The sequence below is a fragment of the Dasypus novemcinctus genome, chromosome 15 (assembly GCF_030445035.2).
Source record: "Dasypus novemcinctus isolate mDasNov1 chromosome 15, mDasNov1.1.hap2, whole genome shotgun sequence".
Lineage (NCBI taxonomy): Eukaryota > Metazoa > Chordata > Mammalia > Cingulata > Dasypodidae > Dasypus > Dasypus novemcinctus.
This window is the reverse complement of record NC_080687.1, coordinates 77,671,984-77,682,634: the sequence shown is the minus strand read 5'-3', so window position 1 is coordinate 77,682,634 and position 10,651 is coordinate 77,671,984. Positions and strand designations below refer to the sequence as shown.

General features: G+C 40.7%; 1 pseudogene; it reads left to right on the top strand.

Moving 5' to 3' along the window:
• The first annotated feature begins 1,147 nt into the window (after positions 1-1,147).
• LOC101431157 (guanine nucleotide-binding protein subunit alpha-12 pseudogene) lies at positions 1,148-2,002 on the top strand (annotated as a pseudogene).
• Positions 2,003-10,651: the final 8,649 nt, after the last annotated feature.

The window sequence follows — 10,651 nt, the reverse complement described above, 5'->3', positions numbered from 1 at the left end:
AAATACATATACATATATATTTAGATTAAATTGCCTTACCCAACAACCTGCAGCTACCCTTGGCCATTCTACATCCCATTTCTGCAAATATACTATTAGCTATTCAGAGCATTATGCATTCTTACTCCAACTCACATTGTCATATATATCTTAAATTACCCTACTAAGCTATTCTGAATTTAAATAAACCCTAGTAAATCTTCCTTACTGCATAAACTAAATAATGGTCTTAGTAGAACTGAATGGATATGGGAGGGAAATAAGGACAGATTATGCTTCTATTTGTATTCTTATTTAGTTTTTGTAGGGATTAAGTTTTTAAGAGAAAAAAACATTTGACTTTATTACAAATTAGACAGACAAATAATTGAAATGTGAACTGCATTGCCATTTTATTTTTAAATTCTTTTCTATAAAAATTGTGTCATTATAATTTAAGATATTTGTAGAGATTTAAAATATTTATCATGTAATTTTCTATGCCTCATTTTCCTGAATTGCATAATGGATACACTCATTGTACCAACCCATACATGAGAATTATACAGGCTAATTTTATAAAATCCTTAGAAGAAATCCTGACAATATATAAGTTTTCTATCATAAGTGAACTATTTAGTTGAATTTTCAATAAAATTTACATGAATTAAAGCAATAAGACAAAGTAGTAACTCAGAAATGTACCTTTTCAAGATAGAGAAAATTATTTGAGTTGCACTCACCAAAGCAATTCAGCTTTCATTTTCAAGACTTTAAATATTATGTTAGTAAATTCTAACCTATGTATACTATAAGTCGTTCTCGTTTCCTACAAAATTACTTCGTTGGGAATCTCCAAGGGTGCCTCAAGCAAATTAGGCCCATTTTACTACATTTCCACAGTTATAGGTCCTGAACAAATGGATAAATAAAAAATAAGGCCAATAGGGACCAAAAATAGCTCCTTTATTACTGAAGAGAACTGATTAAAGGATAGGGTTTGATGTCTGTTAGCAAAAGGTTTTATTACTAATAAAGTTCACAATTAGTCAAAAATATATAGTGCTACATTAACTCAGGCAGAGTTTTTTGGTATTGGGAAGCAGCTCGCGGTGTGGCCCTCATCCACATCATGCTGCTGGGTGGGGCCAGGGCACTAAGTCCATCAATGACCAGAAGGCTGCTGGAGTTCTGAGACACCATCTTCTGCAACATCCTCAAGATCTCAAAAGTTCCTGTTGATTCAGAGACAAGCTCGGTATTCCTTGGCAGTATTCTTAAAATGAAAACATGGAATATTCTTTATTGCCTTTGAGAATACAGCAGGGTGTTCAGATGGAGCCTGCCACCTTCCACCTCTAGTTTCCTGTGCTCTGAGTGCTCTCTGGAGAGATTCTGGCATCCGGGAAGCCTTCAGCCAGGTGAATCAGTGAGGTACTTCCTAGGTAACTTGGACTGGATAGGCCAGCTGAATTACTTTCCTAGTAAGTATGACATCCTGCTGGCTAGGAAAGCCACCAAGGCAATTGTGGAACACCACTTCCTGATTTTTAAAAAATCCCCTTTAAGATGGTGGACGTGGTGGCCAGCAGTTTCAGTTCCAGGAGTGGTTCCTGTGTTTTGACGGAATCTCGTTGGTCCTGTTCATGGTCTCCTCTAGTGAATAAAACCAGATCCTCAAGGAGGACAGACACACCAAGAGGTTGGTGAAATGGATGAACATCTTTGAGACCATTGCCAACAACAGGCTCTTCAGTGTTTCCATAATCCTGTTCCTCAGTGATGGACTTCCTGGTAGAGACATTGAATATTGTTAGCATCAATAAGCACATCCCATATTTCAAAAGCAAGTGCCTTGGGCTGGAGGATCTACAGAGCCACTTAGTCCAGTGTTTTGAGAGAAAAAGACAGTAAGTCTCTCTTCTGCTGTTTCACCACTGCCATAGAGAATATCCACTTTGTGTTTCATTCTGTGAAGTATAAAACCCTGCAAGAAAATCTGAAAGATATTATGTTGCAATGAAAGAGAAAACCCCCTTACTTTTGTCATCCTTAAGCGGCTTCAGTGGCTATGGTCAGATTTCCTGGTGAAGATTATCTATAGGATCCTCCAGTGGGTTCCTGGGATCCACACCAGTGGCCACCTGGCTCCAGGGTGCTGGAAATTGAGCCAGTCAGATGAGATCTAGGCAGAAGGACATAGAAACTGACGGTAGCCTCTGAATCTTGGAGACCAGCAATGCTACTGAAAGCCAAGGGATCACTTTAGTATTAATTTGCAATACCTAGTTATACAGTGTTCCTTCTTTTTACATTAACTTTATGCCTTTTCTGACACAATTTAAATCAAGGCTTGTGTGTGTTCAAGGACACATTCTCCCTTTAGTGACAAGAGCATAAAAAGCAAGCAGTCTTGCAGATGACCTCTCAGTCTAACTTGTAGTTCTTCAGTGAGGCAAACTAACCTGAAAGTGTTGCCTAACAGAGGTTTGTAGAAGATTAAATGCATGTTGATGCTGCTAAATTCAGGAGGTGTGAATCTGCCTCAGCCTCCAGATATAGTTTTTGAATGCCACTTCCCACAGCAAATGCATTGCCTTTTAAAACCTGTGCCAATTTCCTGAGAGATGCAAGTTTCAGTGTATTAGATTGAGCCAAGTCACCATGCTCAAGTACTCCCCTCCAGTTCTAGAAAAAATGATTGCAAGTTTTGTTGATGGGGACTTACTTTAATGCTGGCACCCCCATATGCAGTCTTTCTTGCCTTGTAGAATTGCCCAGAAAGGCAATATGTGATGTAAATGGGTGGAAGGGGAATGCAGCCAGTAGAATGTTCCTGTCTGTGTGCACACAGCCCAGCTTTTAACTGCTTTCCTACCCCCTCCCTTCCTTCCACCTTGCCCTGCTCCCTACCCCAACTCCTCCTTGTTAAAGACAATAAAGCCAAATAGCCTTGCAGTTGACTCTTCTGTATTGAATGCCAGTTGTCTTCTGATACCTACAGATGGCACATTTAGGGTTTCTTTCTTTTGGAAATGGTAGAGAGCTTCACATTCCTCTTTTGGAGTTTCTGAAAGCTTGCAAGATTACTAGCAAAGCTCTTGCTAGTGCCACAGCTACATGGTGGGTTCCTAACAGCTGACGTTTCAGAAGTTCACAAATTTTGGAGGAATTGGAGTTTCTCCAACTCACAGCTACACTACCCTCGGGCAGCTGGTTTCTGTTTTCAACTTCTTTAAATCTGATTCTTCTCAAGGTCTCATGCTTCTATTAATGTATACACATTACAGGTAAACACCATCTGGTATAGCTCTCATCTGGGTGAAAATGTTGTGAATGTTAATGCAAACTGGTAATCTTAGGCTTGGTTAACTTGTCAGGTTACCTGCCAGCTATTGTTCACTGTGTTGAAAAATACATTGCATTCCAAACTGTAAAAAAAAAAAAAAATTTTTTTTTCATCACTCAAAACAGAAACTACACTCCTTAAGAAATAACTCCCCATTCTCCCATATCCCCCCTCCATTCCTTAGTGTGGTGGTGTGAAGCTATATGGACCTCAGAAAATCATGTTCTTATATTTAATGCATTCCTGCAGGTGTTGAAAAATTCAGTTAGTATGACTTTTTTTTCTTTTTTATGGTCTTTTTTTTTTAATATTACATTAAAAAAATATGAGGTCCCCATACACCCCCCACCCCCTTCACCCTACTCCTCCCCCCATAACAACAATCTCCTCCATCACCATGAGACATTCATTGCATTTGGTGAATACATCTCTGAGCACTGCTGCACATCATGGTCAATGGTCCACATCATAGCCCACACTTTACCACGTTCCACCCAGTGGGCCATGGGAGGACATACAATGTCCAGTAACTGTCCATGCAGCATCACCCAGGACAACTCCAAGTCCCGAAAACGCCTCCACATCTCATCTCTTCCTCCCATTCCCCACCCCCAGCAGCCACCATGGCCATTTTCTCCACACCAATGCCACATTTTCTTCGATTACTAATCACAATAGTTCATGAATAGAATATCAGTAAGTCCACTCTAATCCATATTCTATTCCTCCATCCTGTGGACCTTGGAATGGTTGTATCCACTCCACATCTATATCAAGAAGGGACTTAGATTCCACATGGATGCTGGATGCAATCCTCCTGCTTTCAGTTGTAGGCACTCTTGGCTCCATGGTGTGGTGGTTGACCTTCTTCAACTCCATGTTAGCTGAGTGGGATAAGTCCAATAAACCAGAGTGTAGGAGCTGAAGTCTGTTGAGGCTCAGGGCCTGGCTATCATATGGTCAGTGCGGTCACCCCTCCGGCTGAAGTGTGGTTTGCTGGCCTGGCAGGGGAGCGGCCGTGGTAGGCCTAATTCCGCTGCCCCCATAATAGGGTGGTTGGTCGGGCCCACCGCCACCCCTGAAGGAAGCTCGGCATGGGCGCAGAGTGCCCTCGGGTCTCCCCTTCTCGGCAGCCATGCTTCCGCGGCCACCCCTCCTCCCAGATGGCGCCACCCGATGCCTTGTGGGGCGGCACCCTTCTTCTTCCTTCTCCCTGCGCAGGCGCAGAGCAGAAAATTCCAGTCTGCCCTTTTCCCCTCCCCCGACAGCAGCAACAGCCAGGTGTGGGCGGAAAAATTCAGCCCGCCCTTTTCCCTTCCCCCGACAGCAGCAACAGCCAGGCGTGGGCGGGAAACTCAAGTCTGCCCTCCACCCCAGCAACAGCAGCCACCAATCCCGAAACCCTGCCCCTTCCCCCAGCAACAGCGACAGCCAATCCCTAACCACCACCCCTCCCCCGCCCAGTACCGCCCACTGACCTTTCGCCGGCAACCAATCAGAACAGGGCATGGCTTCGACCAATCAGCCTTCCCCAGCCCCTATAAAACTGTTGCCTCTCCCTCAGTAAAGTGGACTTGCGTGTTTACCTTGTCTCCGCGGTAGTTCTTCTGCCATGCGCCCTCCAGTCCTGAGAGCCCCCGACAAGGGCCTGGCCTCCCTTGTCCCCAGTTCGTCGCCTGCTTCTCCGGGTGACCCCTTCGTCGCCGGCTTTGCCGGGCGACCCCTTCGTCGCCGGCTTCGCCGGGCGACCCCGTCAGCCAAACCGCGCAACCCCTTGTGAGACCCATCCCTCGTCTGCTGCCGGACCGACCCCTCGTCCCAGGTGGGACCGACCCCTCGTCCCAAGCGGGACCGACCCCTCGTCCAGAGCTGGACCGACCCCTCGTCCGCAGCCAGACCCCACCTCTACCAACCGAGCAAGCCGCCGCAGGTCAGTCCAGACATTCAGGTCCCCTGGATATATTATAAACCCCAGCACCAACTACAGTTCTGGTAAAAGTAATAAGAGAGGCTTGTGAAAAAAGATCACATCTGAGTCCAGCTTCATCACACAGAAACAAAAACTCCAAAGAAGGACCAACTGACATGGCACTAAACTTCATCTTCCATGTCCATAGAACCTGTGGGTCTCTGTAGCCCTCAGAAGAACCAATACCTGGGGTTGTATCTACTTTATCTGTCTCTTGGACTCTGCTGAGGTGTGCATAAGGGCAACCCCTCTGATAACCTCCCAGCTCTTTTTGGAGACTCATAGCCATATAAACTCATTTGTCCTTTCCATTTCCCCCTTTTATTCAGGTCAAAAAGCATTTTTAACTCCTGGTATTATATGTAGATTGAGATATTCTGCTGGTCTGAGTTGACCCTTTTATTCAAGGTCATTTTCTAGTTACATCATCAGCTGGTACTTGGTAGTAATTCCTTGGCACCAGGGAGGCTCATCCCTGGGAGTCATGTCCCACACTGGGGGGAAGGCAACACACTTATATGCTGTGTTTGGCTTTGAGATTGTCCACATTTGTGCAACATAGAGGCTCTCAGTAGGTAACTCTTAGGCACCCTACAGCTCTAGGCCTTGTTCTTATTTCAGGTGCACAGGCTCACAAGCATAGTCATTAGTATCAAGGGCTCATTGTTGGACTTTCATTCTTTTTTGGTCTTTGCTGTTGCACTTGGGGGATTGTTGCTTTTCCTTTAGGGACTGTGATAGAGCTCCCCTGGCTAGGAACTCAGCACTCCCTCAGTTGTTGTTTTTAATTTTATCCATTATGAAAATATCCAAACATTTTTATGTACCCTGGATATATGCCCTGTAGAACTCTCTGCCAATCATGTGTCCCCTGTCAATAACATCCCACACCAGTATTCCTCTGCTTCCATTGTTGAAACTCTCTGTGATCCAAAACTTCCTGAAAAGTGAAGCCCAATATATTGCCAGGTTCCATTAATAGTAAAATGGAATATAGCAATGAGTTTAAAGGTTAGATATAGAATACATATTAATTTGGAAAAAGTACAGTAAAAATAAGTTGGGGTATCAAAAAATTAAAAAATGCAAAAGCTTTGTTTCTGATGTTTTGCCTTCCATCATTGCAATAACTGTTGCCCTGTATGTAAATTGGCAAGGCAATTACTTCCGTCTTTTCCTCAATGTCTACGTCCTATCTTTTTATTTTCTTTTTTTCTAATTATTAAGCTTATCTTCACAAAAGTTTTAGATCACAGAAATTCATATATACAATATACAGTACTCCCACATATCCAACATAAAACCTTTTCCCTTCCACAGCAATAATCTTTCTACATATTCATACTATATTTACTGAAGCTGATGTACAGATTTTGAGACTATAACTTTCAAACAAGGTAACTTTCGTGTTTACATTGTGGTTTATATTTTAGACTATACAATTTTCTAAATTTTTAGTTATCTTATGTTTTACATTATGATTTACATTTTAGCCTATCAGCCCCTATGTATTTTTGGTGTAATTTTGTATGTCTTATATCCATCCTTGCATACTCTTGTGGAACACTTCTATTGCCCACACAGTTACATTGGTTCCATCTATTTAATACCTCTTTCCCCCTCCCCTTAGGACCCACAATGACAGTCAATCTTCATTGCTTGAAGGGCCATGTTCAGAGATATTTTCAACAGTGTTGAGGGCTTGACATGCTCAAATGCCCTAATGCACTGGGAGCCACCATTTCTCTTGAGAGATACAATTCCTTCTATTTGAGGGCATCAGTCCTCCCTAGGATGTGAGGATACCTTCACTCTCATTATATCAGTCTCTATCCAATGATATAACCCACTATGGCAAAATGAGCATTCATATATTCCCTAGGAGCCTGTCCTGCATCAGATTATCCCCTTTAAGCATCTTAAACAGATAACCTTCCTTATGATATTTTTGAAAAAGTTTTCTCAGCATTATGCTCTCAACCAAATACCTGACAATCTCCTATGTTCGTATGTAGCCCCAACCTCCCCCCAATTTCTTGGGCAATATTGCCCATCCTCCCATCCCTACCCCCCCTCAAGCCTGCAGAGCCCCACCCAAAGGTAACCCTATGCCCCCCTTTTATTCCTTCCTTGTACAAATACTTACCTCCACCTTATCATAGATTTCACCCATGTAGGTGTCAGCTTACATCCTTCCTCTAGCCCCCAATTTCCTGTAAGCCTATCATCCAGTCTCTAGCCCTCTGAGGCAGCTTGGTTTACTTATTCCATATCATTGAGGTCACATAGTATTTGTTCTTCAATGCCTGGGTTGCTTCACTCAACATAAGGTTCTCAAGATTCATCCATGTTATCACGTGTGTTACACATGTGTTACATCTTAATAATATTGAGTCTTCCTATCAATGAACAGGGAATGTTCTTCCATTTATTTAGGTCTTCTTTGATTTCCTTGAACAGTCTTGTGTAGTTTTCAGTGTATAAGTTTTTTACATCTTTAGTTAAATTTATTCCTAGGTATTTGATTTTTTTTTTATTGACTATTGTAAATGGTATTTGTTTCTTGATTTCCTCCTGAGCTTGCTCATTATTGGTGTACAGAAATGCTACTTATTTTTGTGCATTGATCTTACAGACTACGATTTTACTAAACTCATTTATGAGTTTTAGAAGCTTTGTTGTAGACCTCTCAGGGTTTTCTATGTATAGGGTCATGTCATCTGCAAATAATGAAACTTTGACTTCTTCCTTTCCAATTTGAATGCCTTTTATATCTGGTTCTTGCCGCAGTGCTCGAGCAAGCACTTCTAAGACAATGTTAAATAGAAGATATGAGAGTGGGCATCCTTGTCTTGTTCCTGATCTTAGAGGGAAGGATTTTAGGATTTCACCATTGTAAATGATGTTGACTGTGGGTTTTTCATATATATGCTTTATCATGTTCAAAAAATTTCCTTATATTCCAATCTTTTGCAGTGTTTTTATCAAGAAAGCATGTTATATTTCTTCAAATGTTTTTTCTGCATCTATAGATATAATCATGTGATTTTTTTTCCTTTAGTCTGTTTATATGGTGTATTGCATTTATTGGTTTCCTTATGTTGAACCATCCTTGCATACCTGGAGTGAATCCCACTTGGTCATGGTGTACAATTCATTTAATGTGTTGTTGAATACAGTTAGCAAGTATTTTATTGAGGATTTTTGCGTCTAGGTTCATTAGCGAAATTGGTCCATACTTTTCCTTTCTTGTGGTGTCTTTGTTTGGCTTTGGTACTAGGGTAATGTTGACATCATAGAATGAGTTAGGTAATGTTCCTTCTGTTTCAATTTTTTGGTAGAGTTTCAGCAGGATTGGTGTTAGCTGTTTCCAGAATGTTTTGTAGAATTCACCTGTGAAGCCGTCTGGCCCTGGGCTCTTTTTAGTTCGGAGGTTTTTAATGACTGATTCTATCTCTTTACTTGTGATTGGTTTGTTGAGATTATCAATTTCTTCTTTTGTCAATATACGCTGCTTATGTGTTTCTAGGAATTTGTCCATTTCCTCTGAATTGTCATTTTGTTGGAATAGTTTTTCAAAGTATCCTCTTATGATAGTGTTTATTTCTGTGTGGTGAATGGTGATATCTCCTCTCTCATTTCTTATTTTGTGTATTTGCATCTTCTCTCTTTTTTTCCTTTGTTAGTCTTGCTAAGGGTTTGTCAATTTTATTGATCTTTTCAAAGAACCAGCTCTTGGTTTTGTTAATCTTTTCAAGTGCTTTCTTATTTTCTATTTCATTTAGTTCTGCTCGTATGTTTGTTCTTTCTTTCTTTCTTCTTCCTGTGGGGTTACTTTGTTTTTTTTTTTTTTACTAATTCCTCCAAATGTGCAGTTAATTCTTCAATTTTTGCTCTTTCTTCTTTTTTGATGTATGAGTTTATGGCTATAAATTTCCCTCTCAGTACTGCTTTTGCTGCATCCCATAAGTTTTGGTATGTTGTATTATCATTTTCATTAGTTTCAAGGTAGTTATTAATTCCTTTTGAGATTTCCTCTTTGACCCACTGTTTTTCTAAAAGTGTGCTGTTTAATTTCCATATCTTGGTGTGAAATCTGGCCCTCTGGCCCTTGCAGATTTCCAGCTTCACTCCACTGTGGTCAAAGTTATTATTTTGTATGATTTCAATCTTTCTGAATTCATTGAGCCTTTCTTTGTGGCCTAGCTTATGGTTTATCTTGGAGAATGATCCATGTGCACTTGAGAAAAATGTATAACCTACTGTATTTGGGTGTAATGATCTGTATATGTCTATTAGATCCAGCTCCTCTAATACACTGTTCAAAGTTTTTGTTTCTTTATTGATTCTCTTTTGAGATGTTCTGTCCAAAGTTGATAGTGGTGTATTAAAATCTCCCACTATAATTGTAGAGGCATCTATTCTTTCACTTAGTTTTTCCAGTGTTTGCCTCACATATCTGGAGGCGCCTTTGTTAGGAGCATAAATATTTATGATTGTTCATTCTTCTTGAGAGCTTGTCCCTTTCACTAATAGGTAGTATCCTTTGTCTCTCACAATTGTTTCGCATGTAAAGTCTATTTTGTCTGATATTAATATAACTACTCCTGCCTTTTTTTTTTGGTTATTGTTTGCTTGTAAGATTGTTTTCCAACCATTCACTTACAACCTCCATAAATCCCTAAGTATAAGATGTGTTTCTTATAGACAGCATATAGATGGGTCATATTTCCTTATCCAATCTCCCAGTCTGAATCTTTTGATAGGTGCGTTTAATCCATTGACATTCAGTGTTATTGCTTTCAAGGAATTATTTATGTTAGCCATATTTTGTTTGGACTTGTGTTTGTCATATTTTGTTTGTTTTTTTCCTTCTCTTTTTGTCTTTTGTGTTGCTCTTACACTCTCCTCCATCTCTGCCTGTCCTGTTTTTTCCTTTCTTCCTGCAGAACTCCCTTTAGAATTTCTTGAAGTGGGGGTTTCTTGTTGGCATACTCTTTCAGTTTCTATTTATCTATGAATATTTTGAACTCTCCATCATTTTTGAATGCTAGTTTAGCTGGGTAGAGTATTCTTGGTTGGAAATTTTTTTCTTTAATACCTTGACTATATCATATCACTGCCTTCTTGCCTCCATGGTTTCAGATGAGAAATTAGCACTTAATCTTATGGAACCTCCTTTGTATGTGATGGTTTTCTTTTCTCTTGCTGCTTTTAGAATTTTCTCTTTATCTTGAGAATTGGATAATTTGACAAGTATATGTCTTGGGGTGGGCCTGTTGGGATTTATGGTGTTTGGGGTGTGTTGAGCTTCCTGGACATGTACATCCATCTCTCTCAGTAGATTTGGGAAG